The sequence below is a fragment of the Pogoniulus pusillus genome, chromosome 3, assembly GCF_015220805.1.
Source record: "Pogoniulus pusillus isolate bPogPus1 chromosome 3, bPogPus1.pri, whole genome shotgun sequence".
Taxonomy (NCBI): Eukaryota; Metazoa; Chordata; class Aves; order Piciformes; family Lybiidae; genus Pogoniulus; species Pogoniulus pusillus.
The window spans coordinates 47,092,486-47,107,672 of NC_087266.1; the positions used below are offsets into that span (position 1 = coordinate 47,092,486).

Consider the following 15,187-nt stretch of genomic DNA (forward strand, 5'->3'; position numbering starts at 1 on the left):
GATGCACAGTGGGAAAAGCTGTGGGAAGTTAAGATGCATGAACATTGGGGGAAAAAAAGCTTTCTTATTCTTAAAATCTTCTAATGTGGGGGTCTGAGTCTTGACTTTTAAGCTTAGGTTGCTATCAATGGCTTCTCTCTTGTGCTTTGAGATGAGTAGCATTTTAATGAGCCACATTTTAAGCTACTGTCCTGAGAACTCTTTCAAGGTTTTGTTTGGATGCTTTTGAGCTTTAGGCACGAGGGGGAGAAAAGGGAATAGAAGGAGATGATCATCTTTAGAAGGTATTCATATATTTCTGCAATAGGTCCCAAGACTTTTTAGGTACAATGTTTCTTTGTATCTAGCAAGAGGCAGAGGTCCTTGCAAAGTCAAAATGCTCCTGGGTTCTCCCTCCACCACATTGCACTTCACAGTGAAATGTAACAATTGCAGGGCTTCTTAAAACTGAAAACACAACAAGATATCGAAGGTTGCTTGGCACTCTGAGTTAGAAGAGAAGGAGACTAATTCATTACAAATGAGATTCTTAAATACTGCAACTACACACAACAATCCAGTAAGTTTACATGCATTAATTGTTGCCACAACCGTGAAGTGGCTTTGAGTGCAATTGCGCTACCCAATTAAGCCCCAAAGTGTCAAATTATTCATGCAGTGCAGGCACATCCTATTCTAAAATCATCCCAATCAGTTAGATAATACTCCCCTTCTGCACATGGAGCTTTTCAACATTTAGAAGAAAAAAAAAATCTTTCCAGTTTTCCCTTCAATGCCAGGTGGGTTGGATTTTAGAGCTTGAGTCTCTCCCCACACTGTGGAAATCACCCAGACTAGACTCAGCCAGCTCTGGAAACTGAATGAAGCTTATTAGTTACAGTTTAGCACAAGCAAATATTTACAATAGATACAGTTAGATACAGGAATAGACAAGGTAAAAGGTAATACAGAAACACAACAGCCCTCCCAGAAACCTGAGTCCCCAGGAGGGGCTCCCAACCGCCCCTTCACCTTACCCCAGCGCCAAGGAAAAATGGAGGTTCAGCCAGGGGGTTAGGAAGCAAAGTGGATTAGTCAGAGATATGGAGGATGAGGTTAGAGGGAGATGCAGCTCAGAGCTCCCCAGCAGGAGAATTGCCTTATCTATGTTTTGATTCTTGTTCTTATACATCTCAGCAAGCCTATGAGTGAAGCAGACATCACCACTGTTTTCCTTTCACAGCCTGTAATCTAGTTCTTCTCACCAGAACATTCCAGCTAGCTTCAAACTAGCACACTAAAACACAAAGGACTAAATGTTGGAAGCATTGTACAGTTTTATAATCCAGGAAACAAGGAATTAGGAGCACTTCTCCCACAACTTCACCAAGAATTAAAGTCTAGGTTCTTAAACTAGGACTAAAGCAGTCCCCCTGCATTAGATTTCCTCTCAGGGTTCAGGTGAAGGGAAACCAGTTGTCCACAAACTGTGAAATGTAAACTGGGTGTGACTAATCAAGATTGTTCATACACGTGGAAGACTAAAGAGCCCCATCTTTCACTTAGGAAAGAAAGGCACACTCCAGCACACCAGCTTTTGAAGGATTTACATCCCAAGCACGGGATCGTGAGGTCTGCTGGTTACACAGCATTCTCACATGACAGAAGGAGATTTTTCTGGTCACTAATAGCACAAGTTTCAATTTTAATGGGGTTCTTCTGAAGAAAAATAACTAACATATGGTTGACTTCCCATATGTTAGAGAAAACAGTAACAGTGATTACATCAGTATCTTCAATAGCATAGCATAATCTCATCTGTCTTGGTCATGAGGAGTTGTGTGGCTGACTCACCTCACAGACGTGCATCACACGACAAGAACGAGCACAGTGCTAAGGACTAGATTTGACCTAAGACAGAGGACCACATTATGAGAGGCTACCTAGAAAGCAGCAGACAGCCAGTCATTCCCTCTCTGAGCCACAGAAAATCCCTGACAGGTGCTTAATTGATAGTACTGTATCACAAGGCAATCTCTGCGCTGTTGCCTTGACTGCCAGGCTTCAAGTGAGGGCACCTCATCTTGGGTTTGCACTGTCCCTGAGTTCAAAGTGTCATTCTGAACGTGTGGTTTACAAGCCTCAGGATCCCTGCAGAGTTAAATTCTCATAAGAAACCTTTATCTGCTACAAAAGGGCCTCAAAGGTATCTCAAGCTGTGGCAATGCCAGAGGACTTCTCAGGATTCTGTGTCCTACCAATTACGGCTACCAATATGACTCTAGTAGACGTCAAAGAGAAATCAGGATACTGAATCTACCTGAGAAGCTCTTGCCAGAACCTCCTAGATGATGCTTAGAGATGCCAGCTGAAATAAACAAACCAGGGAAATGATTAATGGCATCAAGGCTGGTAGGTGGGTTCTTATCCTGGCAGACACTCGACAGACTGTGGGTTTGACTTAGTCACAAAAGGAGGATGTGGAGAAGCCGGATCTGATATTAAAACTGTCTGTGCAACACATGCCTCTGTTTGGGATTGTATTTATTAACACAGCCATTCGAGCAGCCTTATTCTTAGAAGAATTAAAATAAACAGAACAACCCCAGTCAAGTACCACTGACTAATCATGAGGTTTCCTCCACTTCAAGAAAAACAGAGCAGCATTGAAACTACCAAGGCTTGTCTAGATTCTCCCCTATATTCAGTGGAGTAAAACAAGGAGTTTATGGACTGTCTGCAACAACAAGCTCATGGTTTGGACAGATTCACCCTGATATGGGTCAAGAACTGGCTGGAGGACTGGGCCCAGAGAATGGTGGTGAATGGTGCCACAACCAGCTGGCAGCTGTCACTAGTGGTGTTCCCCAAGGATCAGTGCCAGGCCCAGTCCTGATCAGTATTTTTATTGATGATCTGGACAAGGGGATTGAGTCCAGCATCAGTAAGTTTGCAGATAGCACCAAGCTAGGAGCAGGTGTTGATTTGCTGGAGGGTAGGAGAGCCCTGCAGAGGGACCTAGACAGGCTGGATGGGTGGGCAGAGGCCAAGGGGATGAGATTGAACAAGGCCAAGTGCAGGGTTCTTCATTTTGGCCACAACAACCCCAAGCAGTGCTACAGGCTGGGGACAGAGTGGCTGGAGAGCAGCTAGGCAGAGAGGGACCTGGGGGTACTGGTAGAGAGTAGGCTGAAGATGAGGCAGCAGTGTGCCCAGGTGGCCAAGAGAGCCAATGGCATCCTGGCCTGCATCAGGAACAGTGTGGCCAGTAGGACAAGGGAGGTTATTCTGCCCCTGTACTCAGCACTGCTCAGGCCACACCTTGAGTGCTGTGTCCAGTTCTGGGCTCCTCAATTCAAGAGACAAAGCTGGTGAGAGGCCTCAAACACAGCCCTGTGAGGAGAGGCTGAGGGAGCTGGGGCTGTTTAGTCTCGAGAACAGGAGGCTCAGAGGTGACCTCATTGCTGTCTACAACTACCTGAAGAGAGGTTGTAGCCAGGTGGGGGTTGGCCTCTTCTCCCAGGCAACCAGCAACAGAACAAGGGGACACAGTCTCAAGTTCTGCCAGGAGAAGTATAGGCTGGATGTTAGGAGGAAGTTCTTCCCAGAGAGAGTGATTAGCATTGGAATGGGCTGCCCAGGGAGGTGGTGGAGTCACTGTCCCTGGAGGTGTTCAAGCAAAGCCTGGCTAAGGCACTTAGTGCCATGGTCTGGTTGAGTGGCTAGGGCTGGGTGCTAGGTTGGACTGGATGATCTTGGAGGTCTCTTCCAACCTGCTTGATTCTGTAACTCTTGACTGAGATGGCTGGTTAAGGAACTAAGAGTGGCAAGAGTAAAATCCAAGCTGCTGTTGTTTCACATCTCCATAAAGTGTGAGGAGAAAGAGGAAATGCCAAGATGCAATGCAAAACAGAGTTGGGCTGAATCATTCCCTGACGCTGCTCTCTCGACTCGGGCTGAATCATTCCCTGAAACTGCCCTCAGATGCACAGGGAGAACGGGCACCTATCTAATATCTGTGGGATCACATCTGTATACAGCCCATCTCCATCCTGGCACAGCAGGCTCTATACAAAATTAGCATACCAAAGGATTAATCTACCCATCATTGAACTTAGATGTCCATAAAGTGACTCCTGGGATTCCAAAAATATGAGTGGCATGGCAGACAAACTCCTGGTTCCAGCAATCAGCTTTTCATTAGCATCATTCATCCTGTCCCCCTTATTCTGAATAAATTCTGCATTCTCTCTTTATCATGCAAATACCTCTTACTTACATGATAAATACCACAACACACTAAATCCTCCAGTTTTCCTTTTTGCCTTGTTGGAAAACTCTCTCTGCACTCCTTAATGCTGAGAAGACTTTTCAGATCTCTGCATACACATTAACTATAATACTTCTTTCCCATGCAAGCACACTTCCAAATGGTCTTTTCCACTTTTCCCTGGTAAGGAAAGGTATTAAAGATCTTTGGCTCTATTCTTTGGGCTGAGAATCATTGCACAGCCAAAAAATCCTTCTAGGATTGGCCTAGTTATGAGAAGACTAACTTAGAACTTTCTCCATAATGAATGAGGTGTGAATGATGGAGTTTTTGTGGCTTGGGTTTTGTGTTTTTAATTTGGTCTCCTGTTTAGTTCCCAAAAGGATTTTCAGGTATGACTTAGGGAAAGAGAAAAGAAAACAAAATATCTTTAACCATAGGAACAGTGCATAAAAATAAAGAACCTTGAACCATTTTCTTCTAGGAGTTCTGCCACATCCAGGCAATGTGATCTTTACTTTTCCTCACAGAAAATGGGTGAACTTCATAAATAAAATCCAAGCTCCATTTATCCATTCTCAAACTATCTGTCTATGCATTGAAGGAATCACTGAAAATCTCAGTATGCAGGTGGAGGAAACCATCTGTAAATAAATAACATTACTCAAGCCTAACAAAGAAAAGGCAACAAGAGGATCTACTGTAACAGTGCAACCTTAAATTGTCAAAACTTGGGACCTCAAATAACTGTTTTCTTCAAGGCTTTCCTGTGTCCACCTTCTTATCTTCTGGACTGTCTGTAAATTGTTGAGTCCTCCACAGCATTATTACTGACTTTCAGGGAAAATGCTCTCTGACAGCAAGCTAAATTTTCATAGGCAGCTCCAAGACAGTTCCTTATCCTGCATTATTACCTTATCTTCTGCAAGAACACTGTTTCTCCAGGGGAGAATTTTATTTCCTTACTTATCAACACCTTCCCCTACACATCAGCATGTTTCCTCACACCCTCTTTCAGTCACATTGTGCAAAAATCCTAGAAAAGGTGAAGTGTTGTGTGTGTTAATGAAAGGCAGATTAGGAATTGGCTCTTAATGCTGCATCCCATACTGTCGTGGGATTTTCTCCCAACTCTCAAGCTAGAACACGTGTGCACAGGTAGCAAATATACCATGGAGAGGCACTTATGCACCTCGCTATTAGCCTGAAACAGATTTCCCAGCATCTGAGCAGTGACCCGTTAATAGCTTACATAATGAAAACCAGCACTGAAATGAGTCAGTGTGCTTGGCAAATTCAGATCATTAACCATGAGAAAGAGCTTCAAGTGGAGCAAGGGAGAAACACATACCCCAGAGAACATTAAATAGAGAGGGCTTATTAGTGACGAGTAAACAGGTGCAACATTCCCCTAGAAATGGTGGGATGGACCCTTCATTTTCCATTGAAAATTCCTCTCTGAAAGACTAAGTCCCACCTTTCACAACAGAATACAAGCTGGACTACTGACATCCCTCTCCAGGTACACACACACTGCAAAGGAGCTTGGTAAGAACTAAGCAGGGAGAGAAAGTGCCTGGTTCCTACAATTGCAGGCTCACCACTGTGAAAACACAGCAGGAGGAGGCAGAGATTAAGAGCAATCCATATACAGATCCATACTGTACATGATGTGGTAAGGAAAGACTGCAGCACCCTGGAAAGCACTCCAACAGGCTGCAAGCAAACTGGGTTTCACTAAGTGGTGACCACAGTGCTCTTCCCTAGGAAGCTGGACCAAAAGTAAAGCAGATAAATGAGCTTTTCACTCAAAAGGAAAAAACCCAACAAAAATAAGCCACCCTGAAGCTACAGACAAATCATTCCACTTAACAGTGTCAATTCAGATAAGTCCACATCAGAGCTGCAACTGTTTGTCTTGAGCAGATTCGCTGTTAGCGGTGACAACGCAGAGCCGATACGTGCACATGGGGTGATAACTGGTGGTTGTGAGGGTGGTCTTGCACCAGCATGAAAAATGTGGAGATCATAGAACCATAGAATCGACCAGGTTGGAAGAGACCTCCAAGATCAGCCAGTTCAACCTAGCACCCAGCCCTAGCCACTCAACCAGACCATGGCACTAAGTGCCTCAGCCAGTCTCCTCTTCAACACCCCCAGGGACGGTGACTCCACCACCTCCCTGGGCAGCCCATTCCAATGCCAATCACTCTCTCTGACAACAACTTCCTCCTAACATCCAGCCTAGACTTCCCCCCAGCACAACTTGAGACTGTGTCCCCTTGTTCTGTTGCTGGTTGCCTGGAAGAAGAGACCAAACCCACCTGGCCACAGCCTCCCTTCAGGTAGTTGTAGACAGCAATGAGGTCCCCCCTGAGCCTCCTCTTCTCCAGGCTAAACAGCCCCAGACCCCTCAGCCTCTTCTCATAGGCTTTGTGTTCCAGGCCCTTCACCAGCTTTGTTGCCCTTCTCTGGACACCTTCCAGCACCTCAGCATCTCTCTTGAATTGAGGGGCCCAGACCTGGACACAGTACTCAAAGTGTGGCCCAGTTTTCAAAGGCCTGGTCTAAATATTTTGACCATCTTAGCCAGACATGCCAAAAACTTTTTGGTTGGTTTGTTTGTTTTCAAATTGATTTTTTTAAAAGAGAGAAGACAAAAATGTAACTTTCCACTGACCCAAACTGATATTTATTACTCACAGATCACATTGGGTTGGAAGGGACCCTCAAAGGTTATCTTGTCCAACTCCCCCCACAGTAAGCAGAGACACTTCCAACTAGATTAGGCTGCCCAGGGCCACATCAAGCCTGATCTTGAATGTCTCCAGGGATGGGGCCTCCACCATATTCCTGGGCAGCCTGTTCCAGTATTTTACCACTCTCATTGTAAAGACTTTCCTCCTTAAGCCCAAGCTAAATCTACTCTACTCCAATTTGAGACCACTGCCCCTTGTCCTATTGTTATGTCCTACATGAAAATGTCAATCAATGGAGACTGCACATTAACTCACAATGGCTCTGCTTTTTGTAAAGCATGGCTTAACAAGTTTCTTTTCAAGTTAATTGTTTGCAGTATGACATAGAAGCATCAGAGCACATGGACATCATCACTTGTTCTACGTGGAACAGCTTAAATCTTAAGTTTTCCAAAGTCACTGTCACCAGGGTTTATCAAAGTTGCTTGAAGAAACCACCTGTCATACTTTCACCAATCCTCCACTTTGGCTCAGAATTCTCAGCCCTAGGCTTTATACTAGAGATATGACATCCACTTAGCAGTTTGCCATGGTTCATTTTTATGAAATTGGAGTGACTCCTGTGGTGTCAAATCCATCATTTCTTTTCACAAAAGGCTGGTACAAGGGCCATCTGACAGGACAGGATGCTGCACTAGTGCTTGAGATGCCTATCTCTGCATGCAAGTCTGATGCTATACACAATGCTCACTTGGCTTCGTTTCCTCATCTATTTTATGTGCATGAACAGCTGGAGATGGACCTATAGAGGCTTTAGCCTTCCACGGCACATCTAAAACAGTACACAACCAAAATCCATGCATCTGTGAATGCCAGAAAGCCATCTGTATACAAGTTAATTGCTTTTGGTTTGAATAGCTTCCATTTTTATCCTGTCATCTACATTTGCACCTATTCAGTAGTTTGATTTGGAGACAGCAGAGGAACATGAGCCACATTCCAGCCCAGTTCTTCCATCATCCAGGCCTGCTTTGCTGCAAGCCTTCCCTCAAAACCATTCCCTTCCTTCAGCATTTTTTTCCTCTATTTGTCTCAGAAACTAACTGAGCAACCCTAAGAAGTGCTATTTTCACCAGTGCTTCTGTGGAGTAAATTACCAGCCTTACTGGGTGACAGGAACAAAGCATGGGTTTATTTTCTGGCTTCCCAACTCCACTTACTTTCCGGTGACAAACTCAAGCTGTCCAGAGGCAGCAAATTCAGCCCCAAGCAGAAGGAAGAGCCATGTCAGACTACAAAGCACTTTCAACAGATTGCTTTGACTCACAACCAGCTCTTCCTTTTGTTCATTAAAACTGTAGCTACACATATGCATGCAGGCATAGGAAATTAACAATGCAAATCACACACCAAAAAAACTCTGACATGTACTTAAAATCTCACTACTAATTACAGATGTGATTTGGACCACTGATATATTACTAATTAGCAAAAATAATCAGTTATGTTTTCCTAGGAGGAAAGGAGTGAGGCCTAACCAGCAAAAATAAAACTAAAGCTAACACTAAACACTTCTGCTTTGTGCCCTCTAAACAGTGCTTGTTAGCTCTGGCAGATCTTTATTAATGGCCCTATGAAAGCATCAAACTTATTTAAGCAAATCCACTGTTTCCTTCAAACAGCATCATCTGTAGATCTCATCTCAGCATGCAGTTTCCATCAGAGATTGTGTGCAAAGACAGAAGTTGTTTTATAGGCAGGCTTAGGCTTGACTAAAAGAAGTGCATGGAAATGCTACTGAAGAAACACAAAGCAACCCTTCTGTATCGACAGAAAGCATCACTGAAAAAGCCAGAGCTATGCCATCCAAATCTGTTCCTTCACAAATACATAGAATAAAGCCTCTGAAACACTGCTTGTTAGCTGCAAGAAAAAATAACCACAAAACCCCCTGCAGGGAGTCACTGTTGTCTTCTAGGAATAATTAAACTAAAATACTATTGGTGGTGACCTTTCTCATTTACTTTACAGTTACTAGTCAAAAGTGCAGTGTCACCCTGTGGACACGCATAATCAACTTTATTTTCTGTTCTAATTGAGAAATGGAGTTGTTAACGTCAAGAAACATTAAAATGAAGCTGCTCCACTGAGCTTGGTGTGTCTAGCTACCTAGTATTAGAGCTTGTGATAACATCTCCACTCTATATGCACACAAAGGAGAGCAGAGGATCAGTGATGGGGGTGATACAAACCACCTGGTAGGGCTTAAAGGTCATTTGGATATGGTGTCATAGAACCATAGAATCAACCAGGTTGGAAGAGACCTCCAAGATCATCCAGTCCAACCTAGCACCCAGCCCTAGACCCTCAACCAGACCATGGCACTAAGTGCCTCATCCAGTCTTCTCTTGAACACCTCCAGGGATGGTGCCTCCACCACCTCCCTCGACAGCCCATTCCAATGCCAATCATTCTCTCTGCCAACAACTTCCTCCTAACATCCAGCCTAGACCTCCCCCTGGCACAACTTGAGACTGTGCTCCCTTGTCCTATTGCTGGTTGCCTGGCAGAAGAGACCAACCCCACCTGGCTACAATGTCCCTTCAGGTAGTTGTAGACAGCAAAGAGGTTCCCCCCTGAGCCTCCTCTTCTCCAGGCTAAACACCCCCAGCTCCCTCAGCCTCTCCTCATAGGCTTTGTGTTCCAGGCCCCTCACCAGCTTCGTTGCCCTTCTCTGGACACCTTCCAGCACCTCAACATCTCTCTTGAATTGTGGAGCCCAGAACTGGACACAGTGTCTTCAGGATATGGTTTAGAGTGAACCTTGTAGAGCAGGGATATTGGTTGGACTTGGTGATCCTGAGGGTCTTTTCCACCCTGACCATTTCTGTGATCTCCTGCCCTGCTTCTCCAAGCCAATAGATGGAACCATCCCATCTGCAGCACACAGGAAGCCTGGAGGCAACATACCAGCTAGGGTAGCCAAAATAAATCCTGAGAGACATGAGCTTCAGCCTTGGGGACCAGGGGTGACACCCATCATCAGGAGACCATGACAGGCTATTTGCTTTGTCTCATAGTCTGACATGGGTCAAAGCCTGGTGTCATGTGGCACACTGTGGGGTGCAGAGGAAAGGCATTTTGGGATTGTGTAAGACCTAAATCTCTAAAGGAGGAGCTGAAGTAGGGAGAGGGAGTGACTGAGGTGATTTTGAGTAGGAACAGTCCTGGAGAAAGCAAAAGGGATAGGAGACAAAAGAGGCCATTTGCATCGAAGAGGCAGCAGGCTATCACAAAATGCCTGGCCATTCCCTCCCCGGTTGTGCCTCCTCATGAAACACCATTTCTGCCTCTTCCCCCAAGCAAAGAGGCTCTCTCAAGTGTGCAGGGGCTGAAGGCTCTGCACGGAGCAGCTAGAGCGAGACCAGGGGCCACAGAGCACCCTGTGTCCAGAGTATCAGCACCCGGAGGAACTGAGAGTCTGTGCATCATACTGAACACTAAGCTGCACTATCTGGCAAGATGGGGACCTAGTCTGGGAGCCAGATGTGTCCCCACAGGCGAGGCCACCAGAGGAGGTGCCTGTTGCAGGGACCAGCTAAATTCCTGCTCCAGGATATACCAATATTTAAGGAAATATCACAGTATCACCAAGGTAGGAAGAGACCTCATAGATCATCAAGTCCAACCATTTACCGCGGAGCTCAAGGGTAGACCATGGCACCAAGTACACTCTCCTATGTAAGAATATTTTATGATTTTAACATGATTTGTGCCCTATTTGTGCTCTCCTGGCTTTTATCTGCAGTGATGGGGAATTTATGGAATCATAGAATCATTTCAGTCAGAAAAGGTCTCTAAAATCATCAAGTCTAACCATCTACCTGACACCAGCCTGCCCAGATCCCTCTGCAGGCCCTTTGTACAAGTAGATCAACACTCCCACCCAATTTGGTGCCATCTGCCAACTTACTGAGGGTGCATTCAACTCCCTCACACAGACCATTGACAAAGAAATTAAAGAGAACTGGGCCCAGAAATGAGCTGTGGGCAGCAGCACTTGTGACCACTCACCAACTGGATTTAAATCCATGCACCACCACTCTTTGAGCCCAGCTATTCATGAAGTTTTTAATCCAGCAAAGCACCCACTCATCCAAGCCATAAGCAGCCAGTTCCTCCAGAAGGATGCTGCTGGAGACAGTGTCAAAGACTTTACTAAAATCCAGAGAACAACATCCACAGCCTTTACCTCATCCAATAAGTAGATGACCTTGTCATAAAAAGAAAGCAGGTTCATCAAGCAGGACCTGTCCTTCATAAACCCACACTGAGTGGGTTTGATCATCTGGTTGTCCTGCACATGGTGCATAAGGCATCCAAGATGACTTGTTTCATGACCTTTCCCAGCACCAATGTCAGACTGAAAACCCTATAGTTCCCTAGGTCACCCTTCCTGCCCTTCCTGTAGATGGGTATTACATTTGCCAATCTCCAGTCAGCTGGGACCTCCCCACTCAGTCAGGACTCCTGGAAAATGATGGAAAGTGTCTTGGTGAGCACTTCTGTCAGCTCCTCCATACCCTCAGGTACATGCCATACAGCCCAATAGACTTGTGTATGTCTAAGGGGTGCAACAGGTCACTAACTGTCTCCTCTTGGATAACAGGGATTTTGTTCTGCCACCCACCTCTATCTTCCAGCTCAGGGGCTAGATATCTAGCAAAAAATCTTGTCTTAATACTGAAGACTGAGGCAAAGAAGGTACTGAGTACCCTGGCCCTTTCCTCATCCTTTACCCCTATGTTCTCCTCTGTATTCAACAAAGGACAGAGAGTCTAACTTGAAGAGCCATCAGGGTCTAACATTCAGGGACAATTCAAAGATGGATAATCTGATCCACAACAGCCTTACCCTCCACCTGCTTCCACAGAGCTTAGTCTAATTTACACCAAAACAAGATCAGCATCATGTCCCTGCTTCCAGCAAGGAAACATCCCACAGCACCAAGACAACATTAGAAAGTGTCATATAGCACATACACTTGAGGCAATCATAGTCCTCCTGCCAAGGAAACAATAAATGACCAGAGAGGATTACAGCTGTTAGCTTCAGGCTCTGAATTTCAACTGTATGGACAAAACATCTCTTTTTGGTATGTGGTGAGCACCCAATACATGCCCCCCCCCCTTCCTCCCCCTGAGCTGTCCTGAGGGGAGATACTCCCACACCACTGAAAACAACAGCACTGTCTGAATAAAAGGAGAGTCTTACAAAGACATCATGAATTAGCAGAAAACTAGTTTGGAAAGATAAGATATTAAACAATTTCTGTGGGGAATAAGAACACTGGAGATTATTTACTTTGCTTTAATTACTTTGGCACACTGCTAGATTAGTTTTTGTATGCTGCTAGATTTTCATACCATCGTTTTACAAATGCAAACAAGCAAGTTCATGTTCTGAATATTTAAAGTGTACATACCCATATTATCTTGTCCTGTGCTGGAGTTTCTGCCACTCAGTTGACAAATAAATAACACTTTCCATTTAAAAATCATTATTATTAGCATTATTATCATCATCTTTATTATCATTGTTACTATTATTACAGTGATGCAAGCAATGACTTTGATTTCTAGAGATGTGTGCTTTGACAAGAACCCACTGATAACATACACAATATCAAAACAAATATAATCATCAGCTTTCACTGATGCTTTCAATCTAGATCACATCAGGTCATTCTCCAATCGCCTGCAACATTATGAGAGAAAACTGTAAACAGGCCAATTTCCAGAGGGTTTTAACTTAGAAAAACACAGTGTAATGTTTGAAAGTTTACCTGAAGGCTTTATGAAGTGTTTAACAGGATCTAGAGTTATGGACCATATTACTGAACAACAATAATAAAATAGGACTTTTAGACTCTCTATTAGTACCAAGCACTACTGGCTGGCGATAGAGTGGCTAGAGAGCAGCCAGGAAGAAAGGGACCTGGGGGTACTGGTAGAGAGTAGGCTGAAGATGAGGCAGCAGTGTGCCCAGGTGGCCAAGATGGCATCCTGGCCTGCATCAGGAGCAGTGTGGACAGTAGGATGAGGGAGGTTATTCTGCCCCTGTGCTCAGCACTGGTCAGGCCACACCTTGAGTGCTGTGTCCAGTTCTGGGCCCCTCAATTCAAGAGAGATGTTGAGGTGCTGGAAGGTGTCCAGAGAAGGGCAACAAAGCTGGTGAGGGGCCTGGAACACAAAGCCTGTGAGGAGAGGCTGAGGGAGCTGGGGGTGTGCAGCCTGGAGAAGAGGAGGCTCAGGGGGGACCTCATTGCTATCTACAACTACCTGAAAGGAGGTTGTAGCCAGGTGGGGTTGGTCTCTTCTCCCAGGCATCCAGCAAAAGGACAAGGGAGCACAGTCTCAAGCTGTGCCAGGGGGAGGTCTAGGCTGGATGTTAAGAGGAAGTTGTTGGCAGAGAGAGTGATTGGCATTGGAATGGGCTGCCCAGGGAGGTGGTGGAGTCACCATCCCTTGAGGTGTTCAAGAAAAGCCTGGCTGAGGCACTTAGTGCCGTGGTCTAGTTGAGTGGCTAGGGCTGGGTGCTAGGTTGGACTGGATGATCTTGGAGGTCTCTTCCAACCTGGTCGATTCTATGATTCTATTTTAAGAAAGCAACTTAAAAGAAATACAGAATTCCCTGCCTTGAAAAGAGATGTCAGTACATAAAAACACTGCAAACAATACCATTTCAATACACCTTAACAAGCAACAGTCCATCCATGTCTCTCCTCCTTTGACGCCAAGACTTTGACCTGAAATTTCCTTAAACTTATTTGCCACACTTCACATGATGAGGTTTGGCTGCAAGTACTGCTAAAGAGCTTTGGAGCTTTTTTTCCAGTGCCAACAGAGCAAGGACTTTGGGTGTTATTCCGTGTGTGTGCACTATCTATCTAAGACAGTAAGGCCATCTATTATGGTTCCTCCACAAACCATACCAAACAGAAAATGCCCATGCACTCATAACCAATTTAAACTGTAGTGTGCCCCACAGATGCTTGAAGGATTACTCCACGCAACATGACAACAGAGATAATTTAAAGCCAACTGGGAGAAATTAAAAGACTCAGGTTAATTACTGCTTTACAGCTGGGCTGGAGGCATGAAAAACAGAGCAACTGAGTATAGCTTGGAGATAAGCAACCACAGTTCCAGCTTCTCTCCTCTCTACTCTTCATCTGCTCTCAGGAATGACACAACAGGGGTCCTCAGTAAGCAGAGGGGGCACTTCAGAAGTCCCTCTCTCTTGGTAGCTCCACTCATCACTGTACTTCCCAGGACCAATTCCAAACATGTGAAAAAAAGTGAAGAAGCAGCTTCACCAGCAAGCTGGTGAGTTCTGTTGCTGCAACTGCTTTCAAAGTGAGGGAGCATGTAAAACTGAGTAAGACCATTAAAACTAGGCAGCAGTGTAACAGCAGGAATTTGTGAAGAAGATGTTAAGGAAGATGATTCATTGAAAGGAATGAACAGCAAAGGTAGACAAAGGCTGTGGGAGATGAGCATTTATGGGGATCTTCCCCCAAAATATGAGTTTTGCAGCATTATGTGATAGAAATACAAAACAAAACTACAAATTTACTGGGCTACAGCAAGGAGTGTGGCAAAGAATGAGGTCAGTAGGACAGTCATATACAACAGTTTTTAATATATACTTACATATATGAATATCAGGAATCTGAAAACAACAGTTACAGTTAACATCTTCTTACATACTGCTAAAAAGATAACATTTGCTGTACACATGCAAATATTTGACTTAATAGGTAGGAAACAGTTATCTTACCAGAGCTGTGTTTAAATTCTGATGCAAAAGGATCCAAAATCTTCACATTGAAAGGATTCACATTTGGATACCATGACAGGGGATACCTTCCAGCAAATCTGAAGAACTCTGGAAAGAATTAGAAATAATTTCATTATTTAATTAAAAATTAAGCTAGAGAACAAAGAGTATCCAGCACACACAAAGTTCCTTCCAAGGAGGAAAAGAAAATTATCTGTAAATGAGGAGGTGTCCCTAAATAAATCAGGTAAGATACCAAGATGCTTCCATGCTAAAACCAGTTACCAGTTGGGTATTTCTGAAATGGCTGTGATCTATGAAGAGGAACAAACTTTGCTCCAGTGCAGTAGTGTGCCCCATGATTTGGATAAAATCTACCACTTGATTCACCCTGTGA

The 15,187-nt window shown here is 44.6% G+C and overlaps 1 protein-coding gene across 10 annotated transcripts in view; it reads right to left on the reverse strand.

Moving 5' to 3' along the window:
* Positions 1-15,187, reverse strand: part of ENOX1 (ecto-NOX disulfide-thiol exchanger 1) — a 453,062-nt gene that overhangs the window by 371,125 nt on the left and 66,750 nt on the right. For 9 of the 10 annotated variants that reach the window (XR_010308903.1, XM_064174875.1, XM_064174900.1 and 6 more), the window contains exon 2: positions 14,791-14,898. The gene's annotated coding sequence lies outside the window, so the exon portion shown is untranslated. Of the gene's footprint in view, positions 1-14,663; positions 14,683-14,790; positions 14,899-15,187 lie in introns of all 10 variants that reach the window. The other variant, XM_064174867.1, reaches the window with a different exon arrangement.